Source organism: Tachyglossus aculeatus, chromosome 1 (assembly GCF_015852505.1).
Source record: "Tachyglossus aculeatus isolate mTacAcu1 chromosome 1, mTacAcu1.pri, whole genome shotgun sequence".
NCBI lineage: Eukaryota > Metazoa > Chordata > Mammalia > Monotremata > Tachyglossidae > Tachyglossus > Tachyglossus aculeatus.
The window spans coordinates 113,863,374-113,873,386 of NC_052066.1; the positions used below are offsets into that span (position 1 = coordinate 113,863,374).

Genomic DNA, 10,013 nt, shown 5'->3' on the forward strand with positions numbered 1-10,013 from the left:
CCTTCTCCCAGCCACCCCCTCCAAATAGGCTTAGAGAAGGGCCACTGGGCAGCAGATTCTGTAGCTGGGTGATCTGACTCCTGGCCCCTCAGACTGTGGAGAAGCAGCGTGGCTCAGCGGCAAGAGCCCGGGCTTTGGAGTCAGAGGTCATGGGTTCTAATCCCAGCTCCGCCACATGTCTGCTGTGTGACCTTGGGCAAGTCACTTAACTTCTCTGAGCCTCATCTGTAAAATGGGGATTAAGACTGTGAGCTCCACGTGGGACAACCTGATCACCTTGTATTCCCCCCCAGTGCTTCGAACAGTTCTTCGCACATGGTAAGTGCTTAACAAATGCCATCATTATTATTCCCCTTTTAGACTGTGAGCCCACTGTTGGGTAGGGACCGTCTCTATATGTTGCCAACTTGTACTTCCCAAGCGCTTAGTACAGTGCTCTGCACACAGTAAGCACTCAATAAATACGATTGATGATGATGATGGCGGCCAAAGATTCGGAGTAGGGCTGGGGTTAGGACCAAGCTGGGCACAATGCTTCCAGGCAGCCACTAGCCTGGAACCCACCACTGGAGTTTTGCTTCGGGACAACCAAGCAATAGAGAAGCAGTGTGACCTTGTATATAGAGCATGGGCCTAAGAGTCAGAAGGACCAGGGTTCTAATCTTCCACTTGTGCTGTGTGGCCTTGGGCAAGTCACTGCTCTTCTCTGGACCTCAGTTACCTCATCTGTAAAATGGGGATTGAGACTGTGAGCCCCATATGGACCAGGGACCATGTACAACCTGATTAACTTGTATCTATCTACCCCGGTGCTTAGAACAAGGCTTGGCACATAGTAAGCACTTAAAAAGTACCATGATCAGTATAATAATTATTATAATAATCAGGATGTTATTATTATTATTAGACTGAAAGCCATCCTGCTCTCCTTCCCCTCATCTCTCTTGCTCACTTCACTGGTAACACTAGGGCAGAAGTGGTACATCATCATCATCATCAATCGTATTTATTGAGCGCTTACTGTGTGCAGAGCACTGTACTAAGCGCTTGGGAAGTACAAGTTGGCAACAGCCTTAGAGACATCCTCTTCTACCACCACAGACTAAACCCATTCATCTCACTGGATTTGAGAGAATCAGATTGCTCAATGCGAACTTCCACCACTGCAAAACCAACTCAAGGACGTGTCCAGTGGGTGAGAAAATATATTTCTTAACCATTGATGTCTGAGCAATGTACCTTTTTATATGTTTGTACATATTTATTACTCTAGTTATTTATTTATTTATTTTACTTGTACATATCTATTCTATTTATTTTATTTTGTTAGTATGTTTGGTTTTGTTCTCTGTCTCCCCCTTTTAGACTGTGAGCCCACTGTTGGGTAGGGACTGTCTCTATATGTTGCCAACTTGTACTTCCCAAGCGCTTAGTACAGTGCTCTGCACACAGTAAGCGCTCAATAAATATGATTGATTGATTGAGCAAGTAATATGCTAATGGCAAGGAATCAGAAAAGGTGCACTTAATATGCATTTCATAGATAAAGTGGGCCAGTGATTCTCTCTGACACATTTAAAGACCTGGATGTAATCTCAACATCAGATGTCTGATTTCTGCTGCTATTTGTTTCTTTATTTTATACTGGAATAATTCCATAGTATTCTGTTATGTTTTAAGGAGGAGATTACTATAAATTACTTGGTAAAGCCCTTTTCAATGAAAGGTGCTGAATAAATATGAGATATTGGGCTAAAAATGAAATAATCCACATTTATTCTGAGAGCCTGAGTGGCATGCACATTTGTTATTTCCCTAGAACTGAAATGAGTGTGGTCTGGTAATATGTTAGCTAGTACTGATAAAAATAAATGGTTCTTTATAATAGTGACCTTTTTCTAGGCAAAACAAAGAGTGAAAACGTGCCACAGCTGAATGGAATGTATGGTGTGAAACTAGTACCTCCTTGTTCACCTATGGCGTAGAGTGAAGTTAGGCAAGTTACAATTCCTTCAACAATTCTAGAAAGTGGACAGGTCAAATGGATTTTTGTAGATCTTGACTTAAAAAACAAATTATCCATCTTGAAAGAATTAGGAGATAATTTGGAAGTGTTCATCCTTATCCTACTAGAGATATTTTTTCCTTAACTCTCTCTGTTCACGGTTTACTCTGATTATACAGCCTACATCTGTGAGATCAGAATTAAATTGTGCTTAGTTCACTTTTTTCAGGCAATTAGGATTGTTTGAAATAAGATTCTCATTAATGAATGGTTTGAACAGTTATTAGACAAACTTAAATAGCTGCTGCATGTACTGCAGACAGACCCTGAAGGCTTTGTGATCCCGTCTTGTCATTTGATATAGAGTCCTCCTAAATGATGTTGATAGACATCTTCAGATGTAGCATCTATAGGAAGTCCAGGAATCTGAGCCATGGAGCAGGTAGGACAACTCTATGGCTCTGCAATCTTTTAGTTTGGTCTGTAATCTAATTCCAAACTCCTCTCCTCATTCTGTCTGGCAGACTTTTTAAAGGATTCAATTTTCTACTTCCGTGACTATCACTGCATTATTGGTCTGGTGGTGGCCTAGGCAGCAGAATTCTGTGACAGTGTTTATCATTTGGATGTGTTGCCAGTGTAGATTTTTTGGTCGTATGCATAGCTTCCCTGGTGTAAGCTAACATTATATTTGGTTTTCTTTAGTCTTGTTGTCAGCCCATAATATTGGGTTGATTCGGTAAAGACATCTACAGTGATTTGCATGTTTTCTGGGATGTGTGCCTCTAAGGTGTATAGAGAGATTCAGAGATTCTTTATCAGCTGTCTCTAGGACTTCGGATGATGCTTGACATCTACAGGGTAGGAAGAGTTTCCCCAAGGAGCAGAAGAGTACTCCATCATCTGTATTCAGGTCTCTTGTGATGTCTTTCAGCCAGTCTGTGAAAGATGAATTAAACAGGCCTGGCCCATTCCTGCTTTACCCCACTGGAGATGGGGAATGAATCAGGCAGGGCAGCTTCACCCTCAGCTCCGACCTACTCAGTCTCGCTATCATGAAATAGCCACTTCATTTTTTCAGGTGGCCAAATTTACTAAGTGATTTCCAAAATCCAGATTTCCTGATGGTGTCAATTGTTTTCACAGGGTCAGTGAAAGCTGTATAGAGATTATGACACCATTAATTCATTCATTCAGTCATATTTCTGGAGCGCTTACTGTGTGCAGAGCACTGTACTAAGTGCTTGGAAAGTACAATTCGGCAACAGATAGAGACAATCCCTACCCAACAATGGGCTCACAGTCTAGAAGGGGGACACAGACAACAAAACAAAACAAGAAGACAGGCATCAATAGCATCAAAAGGGTATGTTTCCTGCACCTAACACTCTGCAGGAATCAGACTGTAAGCTCATAATGGACAAGGATTGTGTCTATTTATTATTATTTTGTTCTGTAAGAGCCTAGTACAGTGCTTTGCATGCAGTAAGTGTTAAATACATGTGACTGAGTGCTTGAAAGAATTTTGGTTGTTCCACACTCTGATCTGACACTGCGCAGTGGTTAAGGGAATATTCAGTCAATGTTACTTTTTACTAGAGAAGCAGCGTGGCTTAGTGGGAAGAACACGGGCTTGGGAGTCAGAGGTTGTGGGTTCTAATCCTGGCTCTGCCACTTGTCAGCTTTGTGACTTTGGGCATGTCATTTAACTTCTCTGTTCCTCAGTTACCTCATCTGGAAAATGGGAATTAAGACTGTGAGCCCCACGTGGGACAATCTGATAACCTTATATCTATCCCAGCGCTTAGAACAGCGCTTAGCACATAGTAAGCATGTAACAAAACCATCATTATTATTTAGTCAATCCAGAGGTACTCTGGCTTTTGCTAGGGATAGCAATCTACCTTTATATGATCTTTAATAATGATAACTGTGGTATAATAATACTTGTGATATTTATTAAGCGCTTACTACATGTAAGGCACTGCTCTAAACATTAGGGTAGATACAAGATAATCTGCATTAGAGAGCAAAAGTATTGAATTTTCATTCTACAAGGTGAATGATACATGGGAGATTTGCCCAGTGTCACACAACAGTCAAGTGGCAGAACCAGAATTAAAACCTGGGTCCTCTGAATCTTCAGCCTTTCTTTGTCAAGGTGGTAATAAGGGTGGTGTCCTTGAGATCCTGTAGTATCACACCAGTTTTCCTTAAATCTTTAAATCCTCTGTGCTTGTACATCTTAATTTTTTATGGTATTTGTAGGGCGTCCTTCCCAAGCGCTTAACACAGTGCTCTGCATGCAGTAAGCGCTCAATAAATATGATTGAATGAATGAATGAATTCAATAATGAATTCAATCGTATTTATTGAGTGCTTACTGCATGCAGAGCACTGTTCTAAGCGCTTGAGAAGGAGCCCACTGTTGGGTAGGGACTGTCTCTATATGTTGCCAACTTGTACTTCCCAAGCGCTTAGTACAGTGCTCTGCACACAGTAAGTGCTCAATAAGTATGATTGATTGATTGCTAGGCACTGTACTAAGTGCTTAATGTGTATGCATGGTTTCAAAGATTTTTGCCTTTTTGTATGTGTCTTCTCATGGTGACTTCCTCAATAATTGGGACAAGGGTCATGTTTTAATATATTGGAAAGTTTTCTATGGTTTGAAGGGCTTCATCTTCAAGAATTGAAGGGTGGCTGAGGAGATTATTAAATTATTGTTATCATCTCAAGGATCACTCCTTGTCTGTGATGGGAGTGAAGCAATCTTTGTTCTTCAGAGCCACCCTGTTGGCATGTACAAAGACCACAGCATCTTAAATGATGGGTGAAAGTTCATGGTTTGGTGAAGGTCAGCACTGCCTTAGCCACTCTTCTCCTTTGACATTGCACCACATTTCAGGCATGACAACTTGCTTTGCATCACAAATAATGAAGCCTGGACCAATATTATAAGACTCCTAGCATTGAAGCTACTTTTCAGACAACCAGTCAGTGAGATGGAGCACTGTACTAAGCACTTGGGAAAGTGCACTAGAGTAAATAGAGATGATCACTGTCCTCAAAGAGCTTACTATCTAGCAGGGGTGACAAATATTAAAATAAATTACAGGTATAGGAAGCAACAGAGTATCAGAATATGTACATAAGTGTTGTGGGGTGGAGATGGCAAGTATCTAAGTGCTTAGAAGGTTTGAACTCAAGTGCAAGGGTAATGCAGTAGGGAGGGAAATAAAATGGGAGGGTTATAAATTATCCAGGGAAGGCCTCCTGGAGGAGGTATTATTTTAGTAGGGCTTTGAAGGTGGGGAGAATGGTGCTCTGTCAGATGTGAAGAGAGAGAGAGTTCCAGGCAGAGAGGAAGACGTGAACAAGTGGTCAGAGCAAGAAAGACGAGACAGAGAGGTAATTAGATTGTGCTAGAGGAACAAAGTGTGCAGCCTGGACGACAAGCAAAGTTAGGTAGGAGGGAGAGAGCTGATTGAGAGCCTTAAAGCCGCAAATAGGGAGTTTCTGTTTAATATGGAGATCGATGGACACCCTCTGGAGGATTAGAGGGGAGCAGAGAGATGTGTGCAGAATAATATATTGCAAAAATGATCTGGCAGTAGAGTGAAGTATGGTTTGGAGGTTAGTGAGAAGGCTGATGCAGGACTCAAAATAGGATATGACAAGTGCTTGGACAAGTACGATGGGAGTTTGGATGGAGAGCTCAAAAGAGCTGCACTAGGTGGGATATGTGAGAGAAAAATAGATGATGGCAGGATACCCAAACAGCTATTTTATAGTGAGCTGAAACTGGGATACCACCACCAAGGAGGAAAAAGGGTACCGTAAAATGAAACCTCAGTCAATGCTGCAAAAATTGAGGATCTGATCATTCATCTGCAAATAAGAAAGCTCTTAAAATCTATAATATCTTCAGAAAGTGTGAATGCACACATATACCCACACAAAATTATTATATACAAATACCTTGTCAAGAAGCAAATTCTATAAGATCATACCAAAATTAGTACCTGGTTGGGCATATGGATTATCGATCAATCAAATGTATTTATTGAACACTTGCTGTGTGCAAAGCATGTACCAAGGGCTTGGGAGAGTACAATATAGAAGAGTTTGTTAATGTGTATTTATCAATTTACCAAAATTATAAGTTGATTTAGTTTTATCCTAAGGTACAATTACAAAAAGGATGACTAACTTTTTGAAAGGGCTGGAAAGTCACATTCTTTCTCTGCATCTATTTGGGTCATGTTCACGGAATTACTTCTTCAGTGTTTTACATTACACCTTTATGACCCAAAGGAGATAATTGTGTATTTCTGAAGGGATAGGATCATATTTGTTAATTTAATCTTATATAGAACCAGTAAATTAATCTAGTGATATGTAAGAGTTTATGTTTTTATTTTTCTGAAAGTGTTTACTTGGAAATAGTTTATTAATGGATCAATAAACGTTCTTTTGTCATGCAAGTATGAAGACATTCTGATATATATTATCACTGTAAATCATGCAACAGATCTTTTCTAAATTGGAAGGAGACACTGGAAGTAGTTATGATATGTATTAAGCTCTTACTATGTGCCAAGCACTGGGGTAGATATATGATTATCAGGCACAATCACCGTACTGGGGTATACTTGATATATTTTACAAATGAGGAACCAAAACCTCAGAAAGGTTTAAAGTGACTTTCCCAAACAGACACAGCAGGCCAGAAGTAAAATTGGAGGCTAAATCTCAGTTCTCGTGATTCCCAGTTTCATGCTTTTTTTCCTCTAGCGTATCTTTTGAGAAGTCACTTCCCTTTGCTGCAATCATCATAGCCATTTTGAAGTCCCTCTGAACATAATAATAATTACAATAATAATAATTTGTGAAGAAATTAATATGTGCCTAGCAGAGTTAATGCTGAAGGAGAAATATGATAATCAGAATCATTTGATGGTACTTATTGATTGTATTCGTTTGGTCGCAGGTTCTAATCCCGGCTCCTCCACTTATCTGCTGTGTGACTTTGGGCAAGTAACTTAATTTATCTGTGCCTCAGTTATCTCATCTGTAAAATGGGGATTAAGTCTGTGAGCCCCACGTGGGACAACCCGATTACCTGGTATCTACCCCAGTGCTTAGAACAGTGCTTGGCACATAGCAAGCCTTTAACAAATACCATCATTATTATTGTGCACTTATTGTGCACAGAGCACTGTACTAGGTGCTTGAGAGAGTACACTATAACTATAAATGGACACCTTCCCTGCCCACAACAAGTTCACAGTCTAAACAGGGAGACAGGCATTAATATAAATAAATTACAGATATGTATATAAGTGCTGTGGGCTGCAGAGAGGTATGAATAAAGGGAGCAAGTCAAGGAGAAGCAGAAGGGAGTGGGAGAAGAGGAAAGGGAGGGGGGCTTAGATCATACACAGTCCCTGTCCCACATGGGACTCACAGTCTAACGAGGCAGGAGACAGGGTTATTTAATCCTTATTTTACAGATAAGAAAACTGAGGCCAGAGAAATAAGTGACATGCTGAAGGTCACAAAGCAGGTAAGTGGTTAAGTGGGATTAGAACCCAGGTCTCCTGATTCCCAGTCTTGTGGTCTTTCCACTAGGCCAGGCTGCCTCTTGCTAAACCATTCCCTCTTTCAAAATTTCCTGAAAACTCATCTTTTTCAATCAATCAATCAATCAGTGGTATTCATTGAGCTCTCAGTTTGTGCATAGCACTCCACTAAGCACTTGGGAAAGTATAGTACAAGAGAGTTGGTAAATATGTCCCTTGCCCACAGCGAATTTACAATCTAGAGGGGGAGACAGTTATTAAAATCATAAATAAATTGTATAAGTGCTGTGGGGCCCAAAATGCTTTCTTATCAATCTACTTCATCATCCACTGCAAGCCTCATGTGCACATTAGTTGATTTATCTCTTCAAAGATCTAATTATTTTTATCCAAGGGTAAGAATGGTGCATTTTGTTCTTAGTGCATGTTCACAAGTGCCTAAAACTGTGTTCTGGATGCAAAATAATAATAATAATAATAATAATGTTGGCACTTGTTAAGCGCTTACTATGTGCAAAGCACTGTTCTAAGCGCTTGGGGGGATACAAAGTGATCAGGTTGTCCCACGTGGGGCTCACAGTCTTAATCCCCATTTTACAGATGAGGTAACTGAGGCTCAGAGAAGTTAAGTGACTTGCCCAAGGTCACACAGCAGACATGTGGCGGAGCCGGGATTCGAACCCATGACCTCTGACTCCAAAGCCCGTGCTCTTTCCACTGAGCCACGCTGCTTCTCTGGAATCGTAGTCAGCAGGATTCGAACCTGCATGGGGAAACCCCAATGGATTTCTAGTCCATCGCCTTAACCACTCGGCCACGACTACACACTCTAATAACAACGGTGGTATTTGCTAAACACTTACTATGTGCTTAGCACTGGGAGAGATACAATAAAATCTTGTCCCACATGGGGCTCACAGTCTAAAGGGGAGGGAGAATGTGGAAAGAGCCTGGGCTTGGGAGTCAGAGGTCATGGGTTCGAATGCCAGCTCAACCACTTGTCAGCTGGATGACCTTGGGCAAGTCACTTAACTTCTCTGGGCCTCATCTTCCTCATCTGTAAAATGGGGATTAAGACGGTGAACCCCACATGGGACAACCTGATCACTTTGTATGCCCCCAGTGCTTAGAACAGTGCTTTGCACATAGTAAGCGCTTAACAAATATCGTCATTATTATTATTATTATTATAAATGAATTCCCACTTTACAGATGAGAAAGATGAGCCCCAGAGGAATCAAGTGATTTGTCCAAAGACACAAAGCAGGCAGGTGGTGGATTCGGGATTAGAACCCAGGCACCCTGACTCCTAGTCCTATACTTTTTCCCTAGACCACACTGCTACTCAATGATGAAGACCTTGGAAGGTATTTGTTTCTTTCCATTAAAAATCCAAATGACAAATTCCTTCTAAGTGGATCATGTTTGTTATCCCTTTGGTTACTTTCTCCTTTTGACCCAAGATTATTAAATGAGGAATGAAAAAATAATAATTTAGAATGATTAGCACCCATGCTAATCAATGATAAAGCTAAAAATAATTTTGTTTAAAAGTCAAAGCTTTGCCTTTCAACACCTCTGGTACATTTTAATTCTATTCCAAGTTTTTACTTTCCAATCCATTTGAGCAACCCATTAATGCACTCAGGCCCTTACAAGTTTTCTTAGAGTACAGCAGCTTTGCTTAAATCATGTTGATATTTCTGCAACAATTTCTATAAGGATCAAGCTACCTATCTTTGGAGTAGAACTAATAGTGAAAAAGCATGCTACTAAGGAGAATCAGGATTTTAGCCACTGACTCAATCCTTGCCTTGCTTTTAGTAAAATCATGAGCAAGAGGTCAGTGGTGGGAGAGACAAGAACACGGTACAATGAGTAGGCTGGCTTGAGACAAATGAAGAGTGCAATATGGAGTGTAAAAGGGAGAAGGGAGAGGATGTGTAAATGGGGAAGAGTTCATTCAGTCATTCAATCGTATTTATTGAGCGCTTACTGTGTGCAGAGCACTGTACTAAGTACTTGGGAAGTACGAGTTGGCAACATATAGAGATGGTCCCTATCCAATAATGGGCTCACACTCTAGAAGATTGAGTACTTTAAGTCCAATGCTAAGGGGTTTCTGCTTGATTTGAAGAACTGGTTACCATTGGATGTACTTAGGGAGTGGGGAGGTGTGTGTAGATAATATTTTTGTAAAAAAAGATCTGGGCATGGGGTGAAGTATGGATTGGAGGGGGATTTCAGAGCTGATGGTCTAAGAAATGATACATTGACTAGAGATGATGAGAGCCACTGTGTGTCCATGTTGGTGATTGGATAAGGTGGGATGGAGCAAGGGGTTTCCAAAAGTGAAGAGTTAGAGGAATTGGGAGGCTGAGAGATCATCAGAAACATCCACATTAGTGTTAAAGTTTCCCAAG

At 40.8% G+C, this 10,013-nt stretch overlaps 1 non-coding gene across 1 annotated transcript; it reads right to left on the bottom strand.

Moving 5' to 3' along the window:
• Positions 1-8,332: 8,332 nt before the first annotated feature.
• TRNAS-AGA lies at positions 8,333-8,414 on the bottom strand. Its single transcript has one exon. It is a non-coding gene; the product is annotated as a tRNA-Ser (tRNA).
• Positions 8,415-10,013: the final 1,599 nt, after the last annotated feature.